Raw genomic sequence first — 12,860 nt, forward strand, 5'->3', positions numbered from 1 at the left:
GATAGAGGACAGTCTGAAATGTCACCATAGCCAATTTTGAGTCTCTAACTCAAACTCTCTAGCGCCACCACTTGTCCAAAGTTTTACTTTCTTTTTGTTAATAACTTTTGAACCATAAGGCACAAAATCAAAATGCTGAGTCGAATGAACACAAAAATTCAAAAATCGTTTTTTGAACTCGTCCTAGACTATTTGTCTGATTTTCACCAAAATTGGCTGAGATCATCTTCAGACCATGCTGACAAAAACTTATGGAATTCAAGATTTTTTGTCAAACTGTTCTCGAATAATGCGCGAACAAATTCTATGAAAAGCACGCAAAAATGGATGTGAGGCTATATCTCCGCAACGGGTTAGCCTATTGAGACCAAACTTGGTGTGTGTAATAACAAGCATGGCCTGAGGCTACCTACAGTGTTTCAGTGCAGTGCCACCTAGTGGTCAGAAGATATGAAAAATGGCTATTTTTGCTTATAACTTCTCAATGGTTTGGCCAAAATCTGGTTAGATTCGGAAGAGCATGCAATGTCCAACCATATCCAATTTTCCCATGTCGGCCATTTTGGACGTTGGCCATTTTGAATTTTGTCATAAAATTTTCTATTTTACAAATGCATTGACTTATCATGTTGTGTGTCTTCGGCACCATGCCCTGACAGTGCTCAAAAAGTTGTACTTGTGGTCAAAAGCTATAGAGAAATTTTGAAAAATGCTAATAACTTCTGATGAAAATGAAAAGTTATTGTAATAAAACTGATCTCAAAATATTCCTTGGGTCATGCTGAGAACATTGATACCAATTATGCCATAATTGGATGAACTTCCTGTCCGACATTTTGGTTAATGTTGAAAACATACTTTTTTGAACTTCTCCTAGACTGTTGGTCTGGTTTTCACCAAATTTTACTCAGATCATCTTCAGACCATGCTGACAAAAAGTTATGAATTTCGTGTCAATATATTGAAATGGTTTTCGTTTAACATATCAATGAATTTGCAGGAAAGATGCCAAACTACTTATTGGGCTGTATCTCTGCAAAACTTAGACATAATTGTACCAATTTTTGTATGTGGCACTGTCACCTCACGCTGATCACACTACATCAATTTGGTAATAGCGCCACCTATTGGTCAAGAGTAATAAACCATTCATTAACCATTAATTATGACATTTCCAAAAATGCTAATAAATGTAGATTGCATTAGCCTATTGTAATGAAACTGGTCTCCAATTATTCAATGGGTCATGCCGACAACATAGATATCAATTATACCATAGTTGGCCGAACTTCCTGTTCGCCATATCGCTACTTTTTCTAACTCTTCCTAGACTGTTGGCCAAATTTTCACCAAAATTGACTCAGATCGTCTTCAGAATGTGCTGACAAAAAGTTATTAATTTCATGTTGATAGATGAAACCGTTTTCATACAGCATTACTACAAATTTTAGGCTTGATGTCAAAATGACTCTGAGGCTTTTTCTCTGCAAAGCTTTGACATAATGACACCGAACTTTGCATATGCCTTTGTCAACTCACACTAAACACACCACATTGATTTGATGACAGCGCCACCTGTTGGTCAAAAGTGATAAGCCATTAAATCATATTACTAGCAGTTCTACATTACTTTTCTGTCATTTTGAGTAAAATCATCTTAAAATTGCTTCCTTTACTCATTGTTTCAGTTGGTCTGGTCCTCCATGCCATGCTTAGCTCCTCATTTTCCCTTTGGTGTGCTTGGCCCTGTAATTGCTGCTTGCAGCTATATTTAGAATAAAGTTTTTGAGAAATTTCAGTCTGGTTTTAGAGCAGACTGCTCTTTTACGAGTGACTAATGATTTATTGATGGCAGAGGATTTCAAATTTAATTAATACTTTGAAAAAAATCGGTTGGGGTTGGCGTTGGATTGAATTGTCTCTTATTTGTGAAAAAGGACATTTGTAGTGATTGTGTCAGTTGGAGATGAAGTATCCCAAAATATTCAGAGTCCATGGACAGTTAACGGGATCTCGATGCATTATCACAAAAGTGTTATTCAGTATTTGCATGTGTTTTTAAGTCTTGCCCAGTACTCAAAAGCCGACGGGTTTTCTTTTTATGTGCTCACAGAACGCACATCTCAAGTCTTTCACTTTGCTCTTAGGTTCTGTTTTTGCTACACACATGAAACATTATATCAAAATGCCCATCTTGGATTCACGTAAATGCTGTCGGTTTTGTCTTTAATGAACCTGAACAGTTATATTTCTGTTGCGCCATCCGTGCGCCAGGTCCTAAAGTGACAGCAGCATAAACCTGCTGCTGCTGACTGCGACATAAATGTTAATCAGTCAACAAAAGAAAAAGAGTAAATCACTTACTGCTCTTGACTGAGACATTTATTACTTCAGTTATTTATTACTTTATGAAATGTCTGAAGTAGGCCATTTCTCTATAGTAGCCTAGACCTATCTGAAAACCCATTTCATTTGTATTTTTTATAAATATATTTATCCTTTTCTTGTAAGTAATACTTGGTTTATTTGCCTTCAGTAAGCTTAAAAATGTTTTATTACATTAGTTTTTATTAGTTTATTAGTTTTTGTTGTATTGAATTATTATTATTATTATTATTATTATTATTATTATTATTATTATTATTATTATTATTATTATTATTATTATTATTATTATTTTTATTTTAGAGTGGCAAAATATTTTTTTTTTAACATCTGATATTTTTATGGGTCCAAAACTACCATGTGTGTGCATTTTTTCCTAATAATTCAACAGCTCGTCATACATTATTCGTTACATGATGTAATGTATTGTAATTAACTATAAATGCGTTAAAAATTATATAAGGTGTGAGTTGGCTGTGACTTATGGAAAGTATATGTAGGGCATTTATACACAGTGTGTGCCATTGTAGGTTTATCCCTCAAAGCCTCATTTTCATCCAAGAAAAATTTTAAAATGCCCTTTTTGTAACTATTTGTCATATAAAACCCAAAACACACACAGCCACAATCAGAGATATGTATTTTCAACTCTTAAGGTCCCATTCAACAAGATATCTACTCCTTTAGCCCCACCCTTGAATTTATACATTTACTTTAACAATGAATTAATAATTTTTTACATTTTAAAACCTGTTTCACTCTAAAATATGTCACAATACATAAATCAAGTCAGCGATAAGTTGTTACATGACTAAGTTTGCTAAGCAGAGCAGGACACTAATTATGAGACGGTTTGTGAAATCAAAAATAAAAACGGCAAGATGCAATAGAGGTTTGCTTTTGTTAAATTTAAATTGGCATTGCATTTTTCTAGTTGTAAAGGTTTAAACAATTTTAAGATACTGATAAACATTTGCAGTTAGGGTAGCATTTGCAGTGAGGGCTTCAAAATGATGGAATAGTTTGCCCATGGATATTAGAGCATCTGAATGTGGGTCTGTTTTTAAATGTCGCCTGAAAACATATTTGTAGACATGCTTTTAGTAGTTTGTAATGTGTTTTGTGTATTTTGGGCTTGATTTAGCTCTTCGTGAATATATTTTAAATTACTGTGTTTTTATATTGTGTAAAGCATCGAGGGAAAGTCCATTTATTCCAATAATTTGTTTCAAATAGTGAAACTTGTATGTTAGTTCACTACACACAAAGTTAAATATTTCAAGCCTTTATTTGTTTCAATTTTGATGATTATGGATTAAAGACAAAAAAAATCCAGTTTTTCACAAAATTAGAATATTTCATATGACCAATCAAAAAAAGATCTTAAACACATGTTGGACTTCTGAAAAGTAGGCTAATGTACTGTATTATGTACTCAGTACATGGCTCCCCAAACCATCACTGACTGTGGAAACTTCACACTGGACTTTAAGCAGCTTGACTTTTGTGCCTCTCCGGTCTTCCTCCAGACTCTGGGACCTTGATTTCTAAATGAAATGCAAAATTTGCTTTCATCTGAAAACAGGACTTGGGGCCACTGGGCAACAGACCAGTACTTTTTCTCCTTAGCCCAGCACAGGCGCTTGTCATGCAGACGTCTGTATGTGGTGGTTCTTGATGCACTTCTTGACACCAGCCTCAGTCCACTCCTTATGCAGCTCCCCTAGATTCCTGAACCGCCCTTGCTTGACAATCCTCTCTAGGCTACGGTCATCCCTGTCACTTGTGCACCTTTTCCGGCCATATTTTTCCCTTCCTCTTAATACTCTGTTAATATACTTCGATACTGTGCTCTGTGAGCATCGAGCTTCTTTTGCAATTGCCTTTTGAGACTTTTTCTCCTTATGGAGGGTGTCAATGATGGTCTTCTGCACAATCGTCAAGTCAGCAGTCTTCCCCATGATTCTGAAGCCTACTAAGCTAGACTGAGAAACTTTTGCGTTAATTAGCTGACTAGATTGGGACACTGGGAGCCTACAATGTTGAACTTTGTCATGATATTCTAATTTTGTGAAATACTGGATTTGGGTTTTTTATCTTTAATCCATAATCATTAAAATTGAAACATATAAAAGCTTGACAATTTTCACTTTGTGTGTAGTGAACTAATATAACATACAGGTTTCACTTTTTGAAACAAATTATTGAAATAAGTGGACTTTCCCTCGATATCAAACAATTAAAAATGATAATTTAATCTTCAGAAACATGCTAAATTACATTCAGACTGTCATTGCTCTTTTTTAATTTTTGATATGTAAATTATCAAGAGCTTTAAAAACCAAATTTTGGAACGTATTGAGATTGTGACATGCATGGACAAAAACACATGCCATTTACTATGTTTAAGAGGGTGTGGATTTTTACTGGTGTATTTTGGAATAAATGTAAGATGATGTAAGGAAGGCTTTTGTTTCTGAAATACTCCAACTTGGTGATTCAGTAACGGATTAGACAATTAGTGAGGTGTATTCTTCCCAAATCCTGCTTAACGGGTTATAGAAGATTTTTATTTCTTCTTATGTGATCTGGAGACTTTGGTATACAAATCTTGCTGCTGCTTTTCTTTCATGACTGTGCCGAAAAGAGTGCCCATTCTGTTAGTTACACGCTTACGTATGCAATCAAAATGCAAACATTCAGCTATACTCCCAATTTCTGAAAGGTGATGCACACCGGTCATTTCACAACAAGGAGTAGCTTTCCAAGCAACTAACACCCACTGGTTAAATAAAACACATTTTTAACCTCAACCGCACAAATATTGAAGAGGATTCAAATTCTTATTTTTAATAGTGTTTGAATAGTTTAAGCAAATCTGTTAATTGTAAACCAAATGCAAATTTAAATAAAGACTAATAAAGACGTTTGATGACGCCGTGATTGAGTGTGAGATCATGGGAGTTGTCAGCTTTACCCACACAGCCGATGCAATCTAACAGGACTCGACAAGAAATCATGTACATAGATGAGCTAATATACTAAAGTTTTATTAACGTCGCTGTAGTATGAAGCAGGGTGGGGCTGAAAGCTGTAGAAAAGCAAAACAAAGTCACTAGAACTAATGAGAGATGATCACACACGACTTAAAAGCAGCAGAGCTTTTATTATGTTTTATCAAAATACATTTGAGTGTTGAAAGTTCTGTTATAATGCTAGTCTGTGTCTCATACAATGCATAACAAAATAAAGCATCTTTAGTGTTTCCATGTGTTCTACAAAATAAAACCAAAAATCAAAGTTGTTTGATGTCATTGGCTGGCAGCTCAATGACACGGTCCGTAACATTTCTTTTTTCTCTGGCATTAAACATTCTTTGAAACATTTGGGAGTAATGTTGTGCATTTAATAGCACACATTGAATGGTGTGTGGTATTTAATAATTCTGAATAGATTTTTAAGAATTCAGCAAATAATGTGCACTGGGAAAAACAGCAGATCTAAAGATATTCTTCACAGATATTTCACAAAAAATAAGAGGACATGTAGCTTAGCAAAAAAAAATCAAAGGCTGCTTTTAAGTCTCTGTCTTGAAATCCTCTATTCATAAAAGCCTTTCAACAGCTCAATCTGCTTTGCTCCAACCCTAGTCCATCTTTAACTGCCCTTCATCGTGGACGTAGACACCTCTATGACCGGGGTTGGAGCCTTACTATCCCAGCGGCAGGGTGATCCTCCATGTGTCTTCTTCTCCAAGAAACTGTCCCCAGCGGATCAAAATTACGACATCGGAAACGGTAAACTGTTGGCAATCAAACTTGCTTTGGAGAAGTGTAGACACTGGCTGGAGAGAGCCAAACATCAGTTTGAGGTAATCACAGATCATCGCAACCAGCACGTTGGCCGTTGTTCTTCACTCGATTCGATTTTTTTGTTACATAACCTGTGTGCCAATGCTCTTTCACGCCTGCATCATCCTAAACAGGATTTGTCAGCACCAGAACCCATACTCCCTCCAGCCATCATAGTGAGTCCCATCCAACGGTCTCTAGATGACTAGATTGCTGAAGCCACATGCTCTGAACCTGCTTCTCTGGGAGGTCCTGAGGGACTGGTTTATGTACCATCTGCCCTCATGGACTCATACATCTCCAGGCTCCAAAACACCCAGGAAGCCAACGGACCCTCTCGGCCCTCTGAAACAAACACTGGTGACCAGAGATGAACCAGGCTGTCTCCCAATATGTTAAAGCCTGTTCAGTCTGTGCAATCTCACAAATTTCTCTACCTCTTCCCGCTGGTAAACTGGTACCATTACCCATTGCTAATCTACCATGGCCCTATATTGGTATTGACTTTACTACAAATCTTCCTCCCTCAGAATCCTACACCAGCATCCTGGTCGTTGTGGATTGATTCTCAAAAGCCTGCAAGCTGATTTCCTTGAAAAAGTTACCCACAACACTAGAGACTGCTGAATCACTGTTCCATCAGGTATTTTGCCATTTTCGATTACTGGAGGATATTGTTTCAGATCGTGGACCCCAGTTCATATCTCAGGTCTGGTGTTCCTTCTGCCAACTACTGGGTATTTACATCAGCCTCTCATCCGGATATGACCCACAAGCCAACGGCCAGACTAAAAGCAAGATCCAGGAGATACCTGCGGTCCTACTGCGACCAGCACCAGCACAACTGGAATCGTTTCCTACCCTGGGCCAAGTATGCACAGAACACAGAACTCACTCCGTCAATCCACCACTGGATTAACCGCCTTCCAGTGCATACTCAGCTGCCAACCTCCTCTGTTTCCCTGGTCAGGGAAAACCTGGGACAAGAAAGTCAGTATGCCACTATGCAGCAGCCAGCTGGATCAGCTCCGCTTGTGAAGCTTGTAAAATCCCTTGCTGATGGGCCATTCTGCAATGGGTCGGACACTTCACTTAACAGCATCGATAGTTATTCCGCTCAGTGGACCTGGGAGGCAGCAGCCGCCTGTACGTGGTGGCCCAACAGCTCCGGGACACTTGCTGATGGCCGAGACACATGACGTCGGGGAAGTAGTCGATTTGGTGGTGCCAGAGCAGTACATTGCACGGCTGCCCCGTAGGATATCAGAGTGGGTCCAGTGCCACCGCCCGACGTCGCTGGATCAGGCCATTCATTGTTTTGCATTAGTCCTGGTGGATTATGCAGCACAATATCTGGAAGCAGTGCCGTTTTGTATCATTTCTGCCGAGAGTGTGGCGGTCGCGCTGAAATCCATGGTTTGTAAATTCGTAAGAGAGGATGCCAAAAATTGGGATAAGTGGCTTGAGCCCCTGTTGTTTCTGTTGTCCCACAAGCTTCCACTGGGTTTTCCCCATTCAAGCTTTTCTATGGTATTTGACCCTTTGAGAGGCTTGGCGTCATTAGGGAGGTTTAGGATGAGGAGCCTTCAAACAGCTGTTGTGAAATTCAAATAAACTTCACACCTTGGGTCGGCTCTCCATGGAGAATTTGCTCCGTCTCACTAATTTAACCAAGTTGTAGGCACGTTTTGTAGATGTGTTTTCACCCCTGCACGGTCGTATGTACCTTATACAGCATCATATCCAAATGATCCCTTGGGAAGTTGACAAGGTGCTTAATCGGTTATGTTCGTCTGGCTTTTATTCGACACTAGATTTAAAGGTGCCATAGAATGCATTGATACAATATTTTAAATTGTTCTCTGATATCTACATAGAAGGTATATGGCATAGGAAAGGGCACAAATTCTCCAGAAATGGTTTTACAGGTCCATTTACAACCCTAGGATTTGTCCCTAGAATCAAATGGTCTGTTATTACCTTATTTGGAAGGTTCATGAATAATAATGATGAGCTCTGCTCTGATTGGCTGTTTCACAGAGCGGCTCATTTCAGTAGCTTGCACATGGAGTAGGGCTGCACGATTAATCGCACGATGTTGTGAGGCGCGTTTAGTCAATGAAGCCGGTAGACAATGCAGAAAGGCTGAGCGGATGTGGCGGAAGACGAAACTTGAAATTCACTATAGCATCTATAAAGACAGCCTTCATGCTTTCAATGTTGAACTAGGTAAAGCTAGACAAACATTCTTCTCGAACCTTATAAACAGCAACTTAAACAACACTCAGACTCTTTTTGCTACCGTTGAGAGACTAACAAACCCCCGTAGTCAGATCCCTAGTGAAATGCTCTCCGACAGCAAATGCAATGAGTTTGCTTCCTTCTTTTCTGAGAAGATCAAAAATATCAGAAAGACAATTAGCACACCCTCAAGTTATGCAGAGGTCAGACAGATTCGACCGCAATTTCAAAAAGTCGTCACTATGTCTGCATTTGAAGCAATCGATAGCAACATTTTGGAAGAAATAGTACAGCACCTTAAATCGTCAACCTGCTACCTTGACACACTTCCCACATCTTTTTTCAAAAGTGTGCCAAACTGTTTAGAAGCAGATCTCTTAGAAGTGGTGAACACCTCACTTCTTTCTGGGACTTTTCCAAACTCCCTGAAAACTGCAGTTGTTAAGCCCTTCTGAAAAAGAGCAATCTTGATAACACATACTGAGCAACTATAGACCAATATCAAATCTTCCTTTTATAGGCAAGATTATTGAAAAGGTTGTTTTTAATCAGCTGAACCACTACATAAACTCAAATGGATACCTGGACCATTTCCAATCTGGTTTCAGACAACATCATAGCACAGAGACAGCGCTCATAAAGCGCTCGCAAAATATCAGTGCTGGTACTATTAGATCTCAGTGCTGCGTTCGACACTGTCGATCATAACATTCTTCTAGATAGATTGGAAAACTGGGTCGGGCTTTCTGGGATGGTTCTAAATTGGTTCAGGTCATACTTAGAAGGAAGAGGTTATTATGTGAGTATAGGAGAACATAAGTCTAAGTGGACGTCCATGACATTGGAGTCCCACAAGGCTCATTTCTAGCGCCACTGTTGTTCAGCCTGTATATGCTCCCACTAAGTCAAATAATGAGAAAGAACCAAATTGCATATCACAGCTATGCAGATGATACCCAGATTTACCTAGCCTTATCGCCAAATGACTACAGCCCCATTGACTCCCTCTGCCAATGCATTGATGAAATTAACAGTTGGATGTGCCAAAACTTTCTTCAGTTAAACAAGGAGAAAACGGAAGTCATTGCATTTGGAAACAAAGATGAAGTTCATAAGGTAAATGCGTACCTTGACACTAGGGGTCAAAAAACAAAAAATCAAGTCAAGAATCTTGGTGTGATTCTGGAGTCAGACCTCAGTTTCAGTAGCCATGTCAAAGCAGTAACTAAATCAGCATACTATCATCTCAAAAACATTGCAAGAATTAGATGTTTTGTTTCCCGTCAAGACTTGGAGAAACTTGTTCATGCCTTTATCACCAGCAGGGTGGACTATTGTAATGGTCTCCTCACTGGCCTTCCCAAGAAGACCATTAGACAGCTGCAGCTCATACAGAACGCTGCTGCCAGGATTCTGACTAGAACGAGAAAATCAGAGCATATCACACCAGTCCTCAGGTCCTTACACTGGCTTCCAGTTATGTTTAGGATCGATTTTAAAGTACTTCTACTCGTTTATAAAGCTCTCAATGGCCTAGGACCTAAATACATTGCAGACATGCTCACTGAATACAAACCCAACAGACAACTCCGATCACTAGGATCGAGTCAGTTAGTAATATCAAGGGTTCACACAAAACAAGGGGAATCCGCTTTTAGCTATTATGCCGCCCACAGTTGGAACCAGCTTCCAGAAGAGATCAGATGTGCTAATACATTAGACACATTTAAATGCAGACTCAAAACTCATCTGTTTAGTTGTGCATTTATTGAATGAGCACTGTGCTACGTCCGAACAGATTGCATTATTTTATGTATAATCATTTCTACTGTTTTAATTAATTTTTAAATCAATTTTTAAATCATTTAAAATGTTCTTAAATCCTCTGTTTTTATTGTTGTGATTTATTATGATGATTTTTATATTATGATTTTAATTCTTCTTATGTACAGCACTTTGAATTACCACTGTGTATGAAATGTGCTATATAAATAAACTTGCCTTGCCTTGCCTTACTTTGATTAGTAGTAAATCTCCATCACGTGCGTTCAGCTGGAGCGGCAATTAATACACAGAGACGTAAATCACTGACAAGCTACGCCAAATCACGCTCAAAATCGCATTGATTTATGCCTCTGTGTATTAATTGCCGAACGCTGAATGCACATGCTGAACGCACGTGATGGAGATTTACTACTAATCAAAGTACCGGCTTCATTGACTAAACGTGCCTCACAACATTGTGCGATTAATCGTGCAGCCCTAACATGGAGGAAAATATATATTTAATCATGGAGCTCCAGCTGATATTATACGGGTCATTGAAACTGCCGTTTTGAATACACAATCATTTTACTTTCACTTTTGTGATTGCACGTGCTCTGTGTAACATTATACTACTGAGACAGTACTTACCATATATTTGACAAGTTTAGATGCTTGTTAGTGATGTTCAGGATCTGTAAATCATTCGCCATCATCCACACAGTCATCTCTCCGTTTATGTGGTATTTTATTAGAACGCCTTATTTGTTTTCCTTGCCTTTCTGGTACAGACACCAACCCATCCCTGCTCTTAAAATCTCCTGCACAACCTGGAACATAACATTTATTTCCATGATCTGTCATTTTCCTCGATTTGTTTTTTTTTTTTCACAATAGCCTACATCTGATGATTTGTCTATGCAAATGTTGAGGGCGTAACAATTAATGATAGCGACTATTACATAGTAGTCTGTGTTATGTTAGGATTACCCTATTTTTCAGTAGTCTTTTGCAAACACCAGATTTATATAAGAAGGAGGAAATGATGGTGTTTGAGACTCACAATATGTCATGTCCATGTACAGAACTGTTATTATTCAACAATGTCAAGGTAAATACAGTTTTCCATCCAATGGCACCTTTAACAAAAGTGTATTGGAAGATCTCCTGACATCCTAGACCTCTCCTTGTTTATGGACTTCCACACAAATCATCCAAACTCCCAAAGGTTGAGGCCGCCCCGTCATTGTCCTTTGGGGTCTTCAGGAGCCACCCGTGGAGTGGGGGGGGGGGGGGGGGGGGTACTGTCACTAATGACAAGTTCGCTCTGCCTTCTTGTTATATTTTTTTTTCTTACTTTTATTTGTAATGCGAAGAGTTAATCTCTCATATGAGATGAGTTGTCATGTATCAGCCAGTGAATGTGTGGAACACTGACTCTTCGCTTTCAAGCTCTTTCGTTTCATGGATTTAACGAGTTATCTGAGACAAAACGTTACATATTCCTAATAGAATTATACACATAAAACCAGACAGGTGCATAGGGCCTACATTTAGTACTGTTTCCTTTGACTTGGTTCACTTAAAGGCTTAAAGATAATAATAATACATTTTATTTAAAGGCGCCTTTCATGGCACTCAAGGACACCTTACAAATCAAAAATACAACAACAACAATGAATAAAAAACCCAACAAAACAACAAACAAGATAAAAATTACATAAAAGCCTGCCTAAACAAACATGTTTTTAGACGAGATTTAAAAACTGGAAGACTTGGACTGTTACGAACCTCAGCAGGAAGTACGTTCCATAAAAAAGGTGCCGCATAACCAAAAGCTCGTGACCCCATAGAAGCTGTCCGTGTTCGTGGAGGTACAAGAGTAACTGCTGAAGCAGACCGTAAGTTACGTGATGGAATATGTACATGGAGAAGGTCCAAAAGATATGGAGGTGACAAGTTGTTGAGTGCTTTATAGGTTAAAAGTAATATTTTAAAATTTACACGAAATTTAACTGGGAGCCAATGCAAATTTTGTAGAAGATACAGAATACAGTAATACAATTTTGCTGTGTTCTGGCCTGAATGTGCTTGTTGTATGTGTATATTAGGTGGTATTTTGGTCAGTTCAAAGGGGTCATTGGATGCAAAATTCATTTGTGCATGTTGTTTGAACATAAATGTGTATTGGCAGTGTTTGTACACATCCACACTATAATGATAAAAATCCACCCAGTGTTTTTTTTAATCCCCATAAATAATAACCTCTTTTTCAAAGAGGTTATGAGCAGAGCTCATTAGCATTTAAAGAGTCATGCACCTAAAAAGCTGTAGTGGGCTCTTATGATGAGAATAGCCAAGTATGTGAGCATTTCATATTTTTTAGGTTCGCATCTTGAGACATTACATCCTGCTTTTGGTTTGTTAAGCTGTCTTTGGTTCACGTTGTGTTCATTTGATCTACTACTGATGCGCAACGAGATATATTAATAAGATGCAACACTAGATATGTGCAAACTGCCTTTCAAATAGTGGTTATTACTAAATACAGCCATAAAAACAATTTCAAATATATATTTTGACTTGGAATTTATTATAATTTCAACACTAAAACTGCCT

This window comes from Garra rufa, chromosome 14 (assembly GCF_049309525.1).
Source record: "Garra rufa chromosome 14, GarRuf1.0, whole genome shotgun sequence".
Taxonomy (NCBI): domain Eukaryota; kingdom Metazoa; phylum Chordata; class Actinopteri; order Cypriniformes; family Cyprinidae; genus Garra; species Garra rufa.